General features: G+C 50.3%; 1 protein-coding gene across 1 annotated transcript in view; it reads right to left on the bottom strand.

Moving 5' to 3' along the window:
- Positions 1 to 13,808, bottom strand: part of PLXNA4 (plexin A4) — a 419,755-nt gene that overhangs the window by 325,266 nt on the left and 80,681 nt on the right. The window lies entirely within an intron of this gene.

A 13,808-nucleotide genomic window follows, 5' to 3' on the forward strand; every position in this document is an offset into this window, starting at 1 on the left:
TATAACACATCAGCTGTTCCCTTTCACAAGCCTGGTTGAGATCAATCCTGTAAGTACAGACGCCTGTGGGCACAGCCTGGGATTTCTGCAGGGAGCAAGAAGAAAGGCCCACTCTGTCTGAGGCTCAGAACACAGGCCCTGGAAGGCTTAGAAGTGTCCAGCGGTGGGGGGAGTACAGGGAGGGGCGGAGCTACCCGAGATGTTCATACCAAGTGTTCCCTCTCTGCAGCCTCAAACTCCATATGCCCACGCCTCGCCCTGCACAAAGCTGGATATTTGGTGGGGAAGCCAAACTGAACTCTAAATTGCACACAGGCCAAAAAAAAAAAAAAAGTGTTTTATGGTAGCAAAGGGCCCAGCACATAGCAGCTGCTCATTTTTTCTTCTTTTCCATCCTCTCTCTTCCCCTTCTGCTTAAGCTCTGACATATTAAGCAGTGATTTCAACCTGTGCCAGGAGCCAGCTTCAACTGATGATTACTCCGCGATCCCAAACTAATCATGGAGTCTTGTTGGAAAGTGAAACCCTTCCTCGGTGGGCGAGGAGGCGACGAGATCTGGGAGAGGGGTCCAAGAGGTGCGAGGTTGCTGGCTCAGAAAACAGAGGGAGGGGCCATGATCCAAGGAACGTGGGCAGCTTCTGGAAGCTAGAAAAGGCAAGGAGGAGGCAGGCTCACCCCAGAACCTCCAGAAAAGAAGGAAACCCTGCCGGCGTCTTGAGTATATAGCCCAGTGAGACCAGTGCCGGACTCCTGGCCTACAGAGCTATCGGACAATAGCTGCGTGTCGTTGTTAAGTAAGCTGGGGTGATCTGACACAGCAGTCCTAGGAAACTAATAATGCCCATCTGGACCCCGATGAGGTGTCTTCTGCCCCCTCCCCTCGTCCTGACCCTCCAAGGCTGACTTCTCTGAAGGTGCCCAGCAGGGAAGCTCGTCACCTCACCTGTCACTTCCCTGCAGCACCCGGAGCCCACCCCCAGCCAGAGAGCAGCAGCCTGTCCTCTCCTGCAGTCTCACAGGGCCCTGGCTCCTTCACAGGACCCTTGAGTCTTGTTTCTCGTTCCTGGGACCCTTCGGGCTACAAGCCTGGGTATGTGAGGAAGAGGAGGGTTCTTCGAGGCTCAACTTTACTCATGACCCCAGAGGTGGAGTTGCAGAGCGCCACCCATCAGTGCTTGTGATGCAAGACAACTGTCCACACACAAGAACAAACAAGGAGGCACAGGCCGGTTCTCACCCAGCCTGGGCACACACTCTGACCTGGTTTTTGTGCTGGCCTTTTAAGCTGCCAGGACCAAAATGGGGCAGCGGGGACAAAACCACATCCTTAGAACAGGAAATTTGAAAAGCTGAAAGGAGAGAGGTGTGAACTGTCAGAGGAGAGGGAAGACCCTCTCAGCAGACAGCCGTGGTGGCAGGAGGTGGGGCACCTTCGGGACTGGCCCCAGCCGGCTACCTCCCGTGCCTGCCAGGGGCCCTGCAACCCAGTCCAGGGCTGTCAGCTAAACAAATTTAGTACCGATGATCTCATTTTGTAGAATAGCCCCAGGGCCTCAGAGCGCTCTGGGCAACATCATTTTGACAAGGTGGAAAGTGGACATCACTGCTGGTCCTATAATGTAAGGTAGAGGCACAGGGGTCCTTCCCTCGCCTCACCAAGAGGAGCAGGTGCAGGTGATGGCCAGTCTGTGGTAGCAGGTGGCAGGCCGGGTCCTAGAGACCCCTGGTATGGTAAGCTGGTATTTTAAGGCACATCTACAAATTCCAACATGCTTCATTTGAAATGAGTTGCAACCAGCAACCAACATTCTAACTAGGACGTGGTGCTTATGTCCCCACGAACCCAGGACACTACGAGACAGAATATTTATAAATGGAGCAGCAAGCAGAAGGTGGGGGAAGGAGCAGCTGATTCCTTCTATTGTTTATTGCAAAAAAGACTGAAGCCCTGCAAAGGGGATGGTCGTCACTTGTCCCTTGAAGGAAGTCAAAGGCAGAGAAGGTTGAGAATTTGTCACCAAGTGCAACCCCAAATTCCTGCCACTGGTGAAGTCACCTTTCTCTGGCCCCACAGTTGGTTTTCCAACTTATTTTAATTGGAAACCTTTTCTGTCAGTTCCCCCGAGGTTTCCCACTGTCTCTCATGGTCAGACTTTCCTTCGTGTTTTGGAGCAAAGAGGTCACAGTGGCTCCTCTCAAGCTGCTCAGAAGTCACAGGGGCTCAGTGGCAGGTGGGTCCTTGGCTGAGATGAGCACCCAGCTCCTGTTCTGTAGCCACTGGACAGGGCCCTCCCTGATGGAGGGAGGTGTGAAAACACTAAGAAGGATGGACGTGATGCATCTCAAAGAGAAAGAAAATACATTTCTAAATAAACATCGGTACTTCTAGGACGTGGGACCCACAGAAAAGAGAGGTCCATATCACACTGCTGAAGTTGATGGATAGTGATGGTGAATCAATGTTGATACATAAGAGAGGCCAGGGTGGCATCCACACACACAGGGGTCAGTTCCATGTCCGATTCGGTTGCATTAGAGTTCAACCCCTGGACAACAAGGGCTGAGAGATCTGGTGAAGTCCATTCTGGGAAGTGTCAATGCAAGGAATGAGGGGATGTCAGAGAAATAACTCAAAATGTACTGAGAATTGGGGATGACCACCAAAGACAGCATCATTGTGGTCAAAGGGAGACATTTCTACAAGCAACTCAGAACAGAACTGAGAGCATCCATCTCTTGGAGTCAAGAGATGTTAGAAATATCTGTGAAGAGAAATGGCGATACCGGACAAGAACCAACACCGAGAGTACACAGCAGAACCCGGAGCATAGAGCTTGGGTCAGCCATAGGAGCAGAGAGTCCATAGAAGGGTCAGACCCAGAGCATTAGGCCAACATCCCATCACACACACATGTATACACTCCTGCAGCATTGGAGAATTTGAAGAAGAAATGAGTTCAGATTGTGAATAATTTATCAATTTATCCTATAAAGGCAAAAGGAGATCTTCTTTTCTGCTCTTTATTTTACTTTTATTTTTTTAGGTGAGAGGAGAGAAGATAGTGAGACAGACTCCCACATGCACCTCAATTGGGATCTACCTGAAAACTCTGTCTGGGGTCAATGCTCAGGCACTGAGCTATTTTTAGAGCCTGAAGCTGATGCCCTCCAGTGGAGCTATCCTCAGCAGCTGGACCACACTTGAACCAATGAAGCCACTGGCTATAGGAGGGGAATAAGGAAGGAACGGAGAGGAGGAGAGAGAGGGAGAGGGAGAGACTGGGGAAGGAAAGGGAAGAATGGGGAAGGAGAGTGAGAGAATGGGGAGGGAAAGGGAGAGAAGAGTGTGAGAGAGGGAGAGGGAGAGAAGCAGGTGGTAGCTTCTCCTGTGTGCCCTGACTGGGAATGTGCCCAGGACGTCCATATGCCAGGCTGCTGCTCTATCCACTGGCCAGGGTCCTGCTATTCTTTCAACTAAACGTTAGCTCATAAATCAAAGGCCTTGTTCCTGGCTGCAGGAGGTGGCAGGAGGGAGCTCAAGCTTTTCAGAGCTGCGTGCACCCTGCCTGTAGCCCCTTCCCTCACAGGCTTATTCTCCTTGGCACCTCAATGCAGTGGGAGCTCAGTGAGTAGCCAAGGGCGTCCCAGCCAAACAACATTTCTCATCTTACTTGCTGGGCTTCCTGAAGTTCTTCCAAAGAGCTCCTGAGTGTGCGTGCACACATACATACACATGGTTAAACCCCGTAAGGACTGGTTAGTGTGTCTATTTGGGGCATCCAAGGTTTTCCCCTGGAGACCCCCACCTCTGGAGACCTTCCACACTCCCTGACTGGGTCCACATGGCTGTTTACATCCACAGAGTTTGAAGACTCTTCTTAGGTGTGTACTGAGCATGGAAAGTCACACGATCCTTACCGTCTTCTTAATTTTTATTCTTTTTTTTTCTCCTTGTAAATCAAGAAACGCTCTACAGACATGAAGCCCTATTATCCTCGGCTCATTCATAAGAGAGAGGAAATGTGCACACAGGCATATGCTCGTTGCTCAGAAGGTGAAATACGTGTGGATAAACAATTTGTCTAAAATCACAAGTGCAGCCAGCAACAAAGTCGAGATTTCCTGGCTGTCAGTTCCCACTCTTCATGGAGCATGCAGGTCTGGTTCTTAACCATTTAGAGGACTGGGAAACCCAAGATAAAAACCTGGACAGACACTCAGCTCTGAAGACTGCGGGGATGCCTAGATGTGGAGGAAGGGGCAGCAGGGTGGCATGCACTGGCTCCCTTTGGTCTCTCTCGCCTTCCTCTGGCTTCATAAATGGTCGCTGTGACCCCTAGGGAACTATCTGTTTTCCTGTTCTCAAGTGGCTCCTCGCCTAAGCATTTTAAAGCACCGTGTATACCCACTCTCACATGCCTTTCTACTTTGGGGGATAAATGGGAACAAAGAAAGAGAACTCTCACCCTAGCCAGATAGTTCAGTTGGTTAGAGCATCATCCTGGTGTGAAAAGGTTGCCAGTTCGATCCCCGGTCAGGGCACATACAGAAACGGACTGATCTTTCTGTCTCTCTCTCTCTCCTACTTCCTCTCTCTCTAAACTCAATCAATAAAAAAAAAATTATTTTTAAAGAAAAAGACCCACCCTTAGGTAAGGGAATAAAGAGAGAACTTTGTTTCGGCTTTCTATCCAGAGTCTACCCATAATGCTTCTCTCTCCCTGTGTCCCCTCACCACCACCCAGCTACTCCGTTCCCAGACAGAGAGAGTTCAGACAAAATCAAAGGCCAAGGAAGGTTCAGTGGTCCCCTTTCCCCTTGTCCCCAGGCCCAAGTCCCTCAAAAACAAGTGTGAAGCGGAGGATTAAATTATCACTGAGCTAATTATGGAAATCACACTTGGGCTGGTGGCTCGGAAGCCTGGGCAGCAGGCAAGAGGCATTAAAACCAAAGGCAGATGCAAGCAGCGTGTAAAAAAGCAACTGGGAGACTCATTACCCCCACATGGAGGGGAAGGAAACCACTCGGCTGTTCTAGGCGCTGTCCATCTGGGCAATCGTCAGAGCCTTTGACAGCTAAATAGCTCCACTCTGTCATCATCCCGAAGCCAAAGTGGGTGAGTCAGAGGTAAACTGATTAGATGGTGTGCTGCTAATCTCCCAGAGAGAACTCAGGGGAGGTGCGGCTCAGCCCAAGAGGGCAGAGCTCAGCGGGCACCAGCCCCAGGCTCGAGTGCAAAGAGAAGGACCTGGCTCATAAGTGTATGCACATGGTGTGCATGGGTGTGCAAGGGGGTGATGTACGTATGCATGTGCATAATCTGAGTGTGTGTATGTGCAGGAGGGGGCACACAGTCATGCATGTGTACGTCTGACCAACCTGAAAATAGAAGGTGAAGAGCTTGGAAGACCAGAGGGCTCCTTCTAGCGTATCTCCAACAGGGCAACTCTTTGTGAGCTTTCTGTGACTGCCCATGGTCCCCAAATCACTGCCACACAGCTGGGCCATTGCACTTCCTATCCCTCTGTGCAGTGATGGATTCTCAGGGACTCCTCCTGGGTCGTCAACATGATGCAAGTTTAAGGTATGTGGGAACAGAAACCGGTAGCCGACAGAAGGAGCTTGAGAGTTCAAACTCAATGTTTTTCAAACCAATCTGCACAATCACACTGTCCCTTAAGGCACCAAATCTATGAAGAAATCATGGAGCCAACGCCGCTTCAGGACTTACAACGACCCTGGGCAATCTAGTCAAGGTAATGTTTATGCATGGATTACTGTGAATTAAGAATATAATACTACACAATGCCAGGAAGAAAAGGCAAGAGCTGTGAGGGTGGACGTGGCGACGGCAGGCACAGGACTGAGACTGTGGCCAGGAAGCTCGGGTGGAAGAGATAGGTGCTTAGAAAAAAGAAGAAGGTTGGGTAGGCTGGTGGGGATAGAGGCTGAAAATAACCAGGGGTCCGAAGGAGATGGCATACTCTGATCCCCACTCCGAGCAGTTACGGCATGCAACTACGCAGAAGCAGCCAAATGAGTCAAGACAGAGCCCCTGGGTGACCCGCAACAGGAAAAATAATCGGGAACCACTCTGCACAGTCCCACTGGCTGTTGGGGGAGAGCGTTCTAAGGAGCACCCGAAAGACAAAGATACTCCCTGAGAGTGTCCCAGGTGGCAGGTCAGTGGTTCAGTCGAAAACAGGGCTTGTCTGTTTCCCGGAAAACTTCTCACACCCCTTCCCCCCCCCACACACACACACACACGAGGCCATCGCCCCCTCTGCTGAGGATGCCGTTGGCTCCAGCGTAATTGCCCTCCTTGAGAGGAAAATTGCCCGTGGATGGAGGCTGGTGCTGCGAGAAGCACCCGGAGGTGGGAATCCCAGGGTTTCTCAGGTGGGAGCCTCCACTTTGGTGTTGAAATTTAGCCAGGGCCATTGAAGACTCAAAATGCACAGGAGCGTGGCTGAAGGCTGAGCTGGAGGACCCGTGTCCTTGGTGTGGCTGGGCCACTGACAAGCAGGGCTACAAGCACACTGACCAGGTACCGGGGGCCGGGTGGACACTTCTTCTCACAGTTGTGAGATAAGCTTTACCCACGGCCCAAGAGCGAAGCCTCAGGAAGAGTCCATGACATTATTATATAAATACGTCAAAGGGCTGACCTTAAATCAAATTATGTGACCTCTGGTGAGTGACTCAATCCCTTTCCTTGCATGTAAAATGGAGGTGGGGCATTTACCCTGAAAGGAGATGTTGAGGATTCCATGAGATAACGTACCTCACGCACAGGAAACACCTGGAAGAGTAGTACCTGGTACCGACCATGTGTTGAAAGCACATGGTTTTCTTCTCATCTTCTCTTTCCTGCCAATTTCAATTCTTAGGAAGATGACCCCTTTGTAAAGAAATGGGTGATTCCCATAGAGGCCAGAGTCAGGGGGCGTGCACTCTCTGTGGCCATGCAGAGCTCTCACCACTCACTGATTTCAAACACCAGGCTCTCCTATCCACCATCATAAACCACCACCCTCTCCCTAAGGTTGCGGGAGCACCTGGGCCTGTCCCCAGGCCTCCTGCTGGGGATGGCCCCTCACCTGCTGGCCCTGGGGGTGTGGCAGGCCACTTCACCCCTTCCCAGTCATCCTCTGGATTCTCTGGTATGCCTGCAAACCAAACCCTCAGAGACCTGGAAGACAGGATTCAGTGCTGGGCCACTTTTGTCCCTGAGGAGGCTGTGCCCCTTCCCGCACCACTGGTGTGACCTTGAAGTTTCAGAGTATTAGCTCGGGTGTCCTCAGTGGCCCATAAGCATAAACAAAGTCCTAATGGGGCAGGCAGCCTCTAACATGATCTCAGAGGCCCTTGCCTCCTGGTATTCACACCCTTGTGGAGCCCCTCCCTCACCCCCTGGGTGTGGGCTGGACCACTTGACTCAGTCCTGATGAATAGAAATATAGCAAAAGTGATGGGGTGTCACTTCTGAAATTAGGTTTCAAAAAGACTGAGTTTTCTTCCTGCACACCCTCTCTTGTTCTCTCTCTCTTTCTTTCTCTCTCTCTCTCTCTTTCCTTCCAAGTCGTGTGAGTCGCTGTCACGAGATTACCCATGTGGCAAGAGACTAACGTCTCCAGTGAGGACCTGAGGTTCACCAACAGCCACATGTGTGATAGTGAAATGGATTCTCCCCCATTCCAGCCTTGAACCCATGGATGACTACAGTTGCTTTAAGACTACATGTTGTTGTAAGCCTCGACGGCTGGGTTAATTTGTTACACAGCAATCTGTAACTAGTATCCTTGTGTCTCCTAGGCTACGATGGAAAGTATGGAGTGAATGTGGGAGACCTGAGAGAGAGCTATTTTAGAGGGCGTTGTAAATGACTCTAGGAGAAGCCAAAGCTGCTAGAAAAAGCACTGTGAAACCCTCCCCCACCCCCTCCAAGAGGCAAGTGGCACAGCCACGTTCACAGGATGTCACTTGAAAACAAGTAGATCCCCAATCAGAGCTTCAACGGGTGGGCTCTGAGTCAGTGCAGCTGCCACCGCCTTCCCCACCAAAGGGGCCCGAGCAGGAAGCCCCGTGATGTCAGGAAACGAAGCTCTCCCTGCTCCTGTCCCCGCTGACAGCCTCCATTGGTATTGACCAACACTCCATTCTCCTCTGATCCAGATTCAATCAGATACAAGCCCAGCGATAAGGGGACCATTTACAGCTGGGGGTCCACTTCCTCCTCTTGCCTCTGCCTCCTCCCTCTTCCTCTGGTTCATCATGTCTTTCATCCTCTCCCATCTTTGTTGTCTTGGTTACAAGGCCCGACTTCTGTGATGCTGCTAGTTTTCATTTTAATGATATGTTCTCATAAAGCACAATATTTTACTCCAATTGCATGTGTCACTGGACGAATTCCTCCAGCAGGTCTGGCGTTCCGGCATCAGCTGACTGCGTGCATCTCTATGATTTGGGGGTGTTTCTGCAGCACTTTCTTCAATGCTAATGTCTTTGCATTTTAATTTATGATCAGAATCATTCCATACAAATGTGTACACACACACACACACACACACACACACACACACACGATTCAAAAACCTGGCATATGTGTATCAGTAAATCATGCTTTGGCAAAGCTTGTTTAGAACTATCTCCTTAAGTCATGCAAACTCACGGTAATCATTTAGAAAATAGACTCAGAGTTGTGTTTTCTGGGGATCTCAAAGTGTTTCAAGAGAGAAACGAGTCTGTGTCCCAGTGATCGGCCCCTAGCTGCTTTGATAGGGGCTGCAGTGAAAGCTACAAGGTGAGGACACCTCCTCGCACCTGCTTGGGTCAGCTCTGAGTGACCGCCAGCCATCCCCCAGAGGTAGGCAGGGACAGTGGGTGGGCCCAAGAGCAGAGCTATGAAAAGTCGGAAGAAGGGAGAAAATCTTCCCAGCGGGGATGCACTTACAGGAAAAGGATGGTTGAGTGAGGGTTTAATATTGTCCAAGAACCTATGCAATGCCCAAGGGGACGTGGACCAACTGAGCTACTCTCCCTATCTACGTGCCTGGTAAACATGAACAGAAAGACTTAAAACCCTGCAGAGGACACCAAAAAGAAGCAGGTGAAGGACCATGAGGAGTGGAGGGGTTGACGTGAGGCAAAGTTGCTCTGAAGCTCAGTCCCAGGGACTCCAGGCTTGCAGGACTGCAGATGGGACAGCCACCTCACGTCCCAGCTTAAGACGTGAGATCAGAGAAGAACAGCACCCCTGGGCCATCTACAGAGCTCTTCTGTCTGTAGCACCTCAACCTCAGCCTACCCCTCACTTAGTCCACAGGTTAAGATCCAAACAGAATTAATAATTGCAAAACCATGGGCGGGAAATGCAAAAACAACATGACAGCACTGGCCAAACCAAAGTGCTATGATGGTCTTTTCCCAGCATCGATTCACCCATGTTTCTTTTTCTTTCTTCTTGGGTGTCGAACGACACGCGAACTGCTTAGCACCTCTGGTTGGAGAAACTCATGACACAACAGAGCTTAACCGTTTACCAAACACACCCGACCTGTACTCTAATCCCAGCTCTCCCAGGCAAGCTGGTGTCCAACACCATCTCCACGTGATGGCATGATGTCTCCAGCCATCCAGAGTCTTCGCACAGCATGAATTTCTTTTTAGTTAAAATCTACTCGAATTTCCAGGTGAACATTCAGAAAAAGTCTTAGCTACATTGAGGAAGTTGAAAAGCAGGGACTGCCCATCTCTGATCTGACATTGCTCTGTGACTCAGGCATTGCCCACACACACACACACACACACACACACACACACACACACACACACACCACCCATTCACAAGGAATTATGGTCAGAATGACACAGACCCAGGTGGGTCTTCCTCTGTCCCACTTCTGGCTGTTCACCCTTCTAGACCCGAACCCAGGGTCTACAGAACACAAGCAAATCCATTTCAAAAGAAGCTCAAGGAGAAAATAGATTAGGAATTTCAACTAATCTGCATAACAACTCCCAAATAAGAATGATTTTGGGTTATCCACTCCTGTGAACTCTCCATGCTGACACAGACAGCCAGTTCCTACCAGGAGAGGCTGGTAGGCTGTGGTTTGTGCACGCGTCCGCCACACACACACATACCCCGTACATGTCCGACCAGACGCCATAGCGAGAGCAGCCAGACTTCCACTTAAGCGACATCCACAGAGTGCTCAGCCCCTTGCCTGTGAGCAGTTTACCTTGCAAAACACCCAGGAAAGATGTAATCACAAAATGAAAGGGGCAATCACACCTCAAGCGGAAGTTTATGATGTTTTGGTTCACCATGAACATTAGTCTCTTCCACTAATGTCAGGCGGTAATTCACTGCTGAACGGCAGCCATAAAATATCATCACTTAGTGGGGTGGGAGAGAGCAAAAAGCAGAGAAAGAGGGAGGAGTAGGTTCCGGCCGAAATACTGAAGCAGAAAGATCTTGTCCCTCAGAGGCGCGACTCTGACCTCATTACCCCAATTTGGGTCAAAGGTTTTCAGATTTATACAGACACCCTAAAGCACATCGGGATGCTGTTGGCTTTAAGAGTTTTACCTGTCACTGGAGTTTTAACAGTCTGTCGGTTATTTTTAAGTTTCTGGGTACCTCCTGTTGTCTGTAGCATTTACATGACGTATTTCTTAACAGCACATGCCTTTAACACACACCATGGGTAAGGCTGCCAATACCAGCCGTAACACACACACATATACACATCAGAAAACATGAAAGACATCCAAATTAGCACCCTCTTCACCTCCTCTCCCCCTGCCTCATGTGATGTGTGCACTAGAGGAGAGAAATTACTGTCATCAGAAGCAAGGTTGTGAATGATGGGGACCCATCTCTTTCAAACAAAAAATCAGTAATTTGGAGGGCAGCCCAAGGATAGCTACAGTCTAGCTCTTGGACCCCAGAAGCCCACAGCAAACTCCCTTCCTCTCAGCAAGCCCCCAAGCCCCCTTCCGCCCACCCTCCCCACCTCAACTGTCTTATCCTATTGCAAAGGACTGTACGAGGCCCTTGCACACATAGGAGATTATTACAGGGCTCGGACAAGCCAATGCTGTAATTACGGCTCCAGTGTGATTTCCATTTTTCTCATCCTCTGCTTTCAGTAGCTCACAGAACTCCCTGCAAAATCCTCCTACCGTCCCAACGCTTCTCATGGCTGGGCCCCGGCCCAAGAGGTGAATGTGGCCCCAATAACCTCTGGGAAAAGCAAGGCAGAGTTATTACAAGGAAAGGGGAGTGGTGCTTCGCGAGCCAGGGCGGTAGGGAATTCTATTGTTTGGGAAAATAAATAAACAAACTAGTTTCACTTTTTATTATTTCAAACAACAGACTCACTGGGCCAGCCTTCCTTTCCCAACTCAGACTGTCCCCTGGGCGGCTGTGCTGAGTCTGCAGCAGCAGGAGCCGGGCTCCAGCAAAACTATTAAAAAGGCTGCCACTCTGAGCTCCTGGAGCAGAAAGTTTGGATGCTCAGCGGCCCTGCTTTCCCGGGGAGGGGTGGGGGGCGGCTCATTCCTCTCACATGACCTTCTGCTCTTACCTCTCAAATGTTTATGCTTCACCAGTCCCACCACTGCTCTGGAAATTAAATGTAATATCCCAGGTGGCTGAAACTGAAATGTTCTTATATAAACCACCCCTCAAATAAAAATGAGAAATGCCAGCCCACCATTGACAAAGCCTGGTAGTCAGGTATTGGCCTGGCTGACCTCTGCAGACACTTCTGCCCCATGAGGGATGTCTCTGTGCAGTTTGCTTGTCCAGATTCCGGGGACATCCTGAGCCCACCATCGTGGAGACTGCACCACTCTGACTTCCGACCAGGGGACAGGCTCCCACAGGTGAGTGAAAACCAGCCTCCATCGGCCTCGGTCCCCCCTCTGACCAACGGCATGCATTTGCAAGCTGACTGTGTTGGGTTTATGATGTAGTCATAGCCAGGAATCATGTATTTTTTTTTCCTCCAAGAGAAAATAACTGTTCTGTTATGTGCACTGAACTCTCACTGACACCATATTCCAAGCAGCTCAGACAATAGCAAAAGAATAAATAAATAAGATCCATCCACAGGGCCCACTACATCTTGCCAGCAAGTAAATGATCCCTTGGCACCTGGTAGGAAGTCCGGGGCAGGGGACTCTGGGAGAGCCTTGGAGTAAGTTACTTCTCCGTTGCCCCGAGAGTGGACTCACTAGAGAAAAGAGCTAAAGCGCCCCAGATTGCCTCGCTTACTTATTTACTCTCCACACTGCTTAGTCACCCATCAAGCCAGGCGGAGCAGGCCTGCAGACATGTCGCGATAGGGACTCATCGTACGAACTGTACATGGGAATGCCTTTGGCATTCAGAATTCACTTTTCCTGCAAACCAAGCTCCCTGGCTCATAGCGCAGAATGAAGCCACCTGAGCAACCAATGGAAAAGTCCTCAAAGTCCCTGGTCAGAAGCTCATTCACATATCTCCTTGGTTTGTTCAGAGGTTTATTAGACACAATTTCGGCCAGTTTGGGTATCGGTGTTCCCGGCCCACTGAAAGCCAGAAGCCGCAGGCGGAGGAGGAGGACAGGCACTGAAGCTGACCAGGATTCCTGACAGCAAGTGGAAGTGACGAGTGACAGTGAGCACTAGAGGAAAAGCCCAGAAGGGTGCAATGGACACAGGAGTTGTGCGGGGACAATACACCCACGCCTTGCAGCATCTTCTCTGGGCGTCCATGCAATTCAGCTCAATACAGGAGTAATCAGCAATAGAAAAGGCCAACGCAGCAATAAAACATTCAATTGTGTTTCGTCTACTTTTTGCAGAAGGGCGAGGAACTACAAAATATAGTTCTTAAAGCTATACAGACTATGGTTAAATTACCTGTTAACTTGACACTTGTTGTGTGTTACCCTTCAGAGGCAATGCTAGATGCGCAGTGCTTTGCCGGCATCCTCCGTGCGAAGCGCCATGGCGTTTCACCAGTGCTGTTTCCCCTTCCAGATACGACCCACATAACTACTTCGTGCACATCCCCCAACTTGCACATGCTGCTCCCCGCCTCTGATCTCCACACTCTCATACCCCAGACTCACGGCCTACTCCACAGAGATGTACAATTTAGAGAAACGATTGCTGAAACCGACTGCTACATAGCAGGATAGGAGAGTAGGCACAGTCAAGCTCTGCAAAGAACATTTCCCCTTGACCATCTTGAGCTAATGCCCCAAAATACAGCAACACGATGGGAGGGATAGAGGCTCTCTGATCAGGTAGGTGATGCTGGCTTTATCAGTCTGTATCATACAATGTCCAGAGAATTCCAATGGAAATCAAAATAAGACAGCCGGGAGAGCCCCATGGAGTCATCAATATCTCCCTGGGACAAGACTGATGTACGATTATCAGCCAACACCAACACAGGATGCACTGCCTACAGTCTTAGAAAGGCTTCTACTCTGAGCAAGGGGGACACCTTCGGGAGCCAGCCCCAGCTCTCTGAGCTGAGAAGCCTGAACAGAGCTGGCTGAGAGAACAGTCCTGGAGAGACAGGTGCCCCCAGCCTCGCTGAGGGGCCAACGTCCCCCAGTGCCCCTGCACCCTGCAAGCCTCTGAAGAATGAGGAGGAAAGCTCATGTCCCCAGATGACACCATTCTACTCCACCTTAAGCAACTGCTACGTGCACCACAACACCCAGGGTTTCCGCGTCCCACAGTTGGACTCTCAGCAGCCTCAACAGCAACTCCGTTGGGTTCTGCTCTTTCCTCCATTTCC

The sequence above is a fragment of the Saccopteryx leptura genome, chromosome 2 (genome assembly GCF_036850995.1).
Source record: "Saccopteryx leptura isolate mSacLep1 chromosome 2, mSacLep1_pri_phased_curated, whole genome shotgun sequence".
Lineage (NCBI taxonomy): Eukaryota > Metazoa > Chordata > Mammalia > Chiroptera > Emballonuridae > Saccopteryx > Saccopteryx leptura.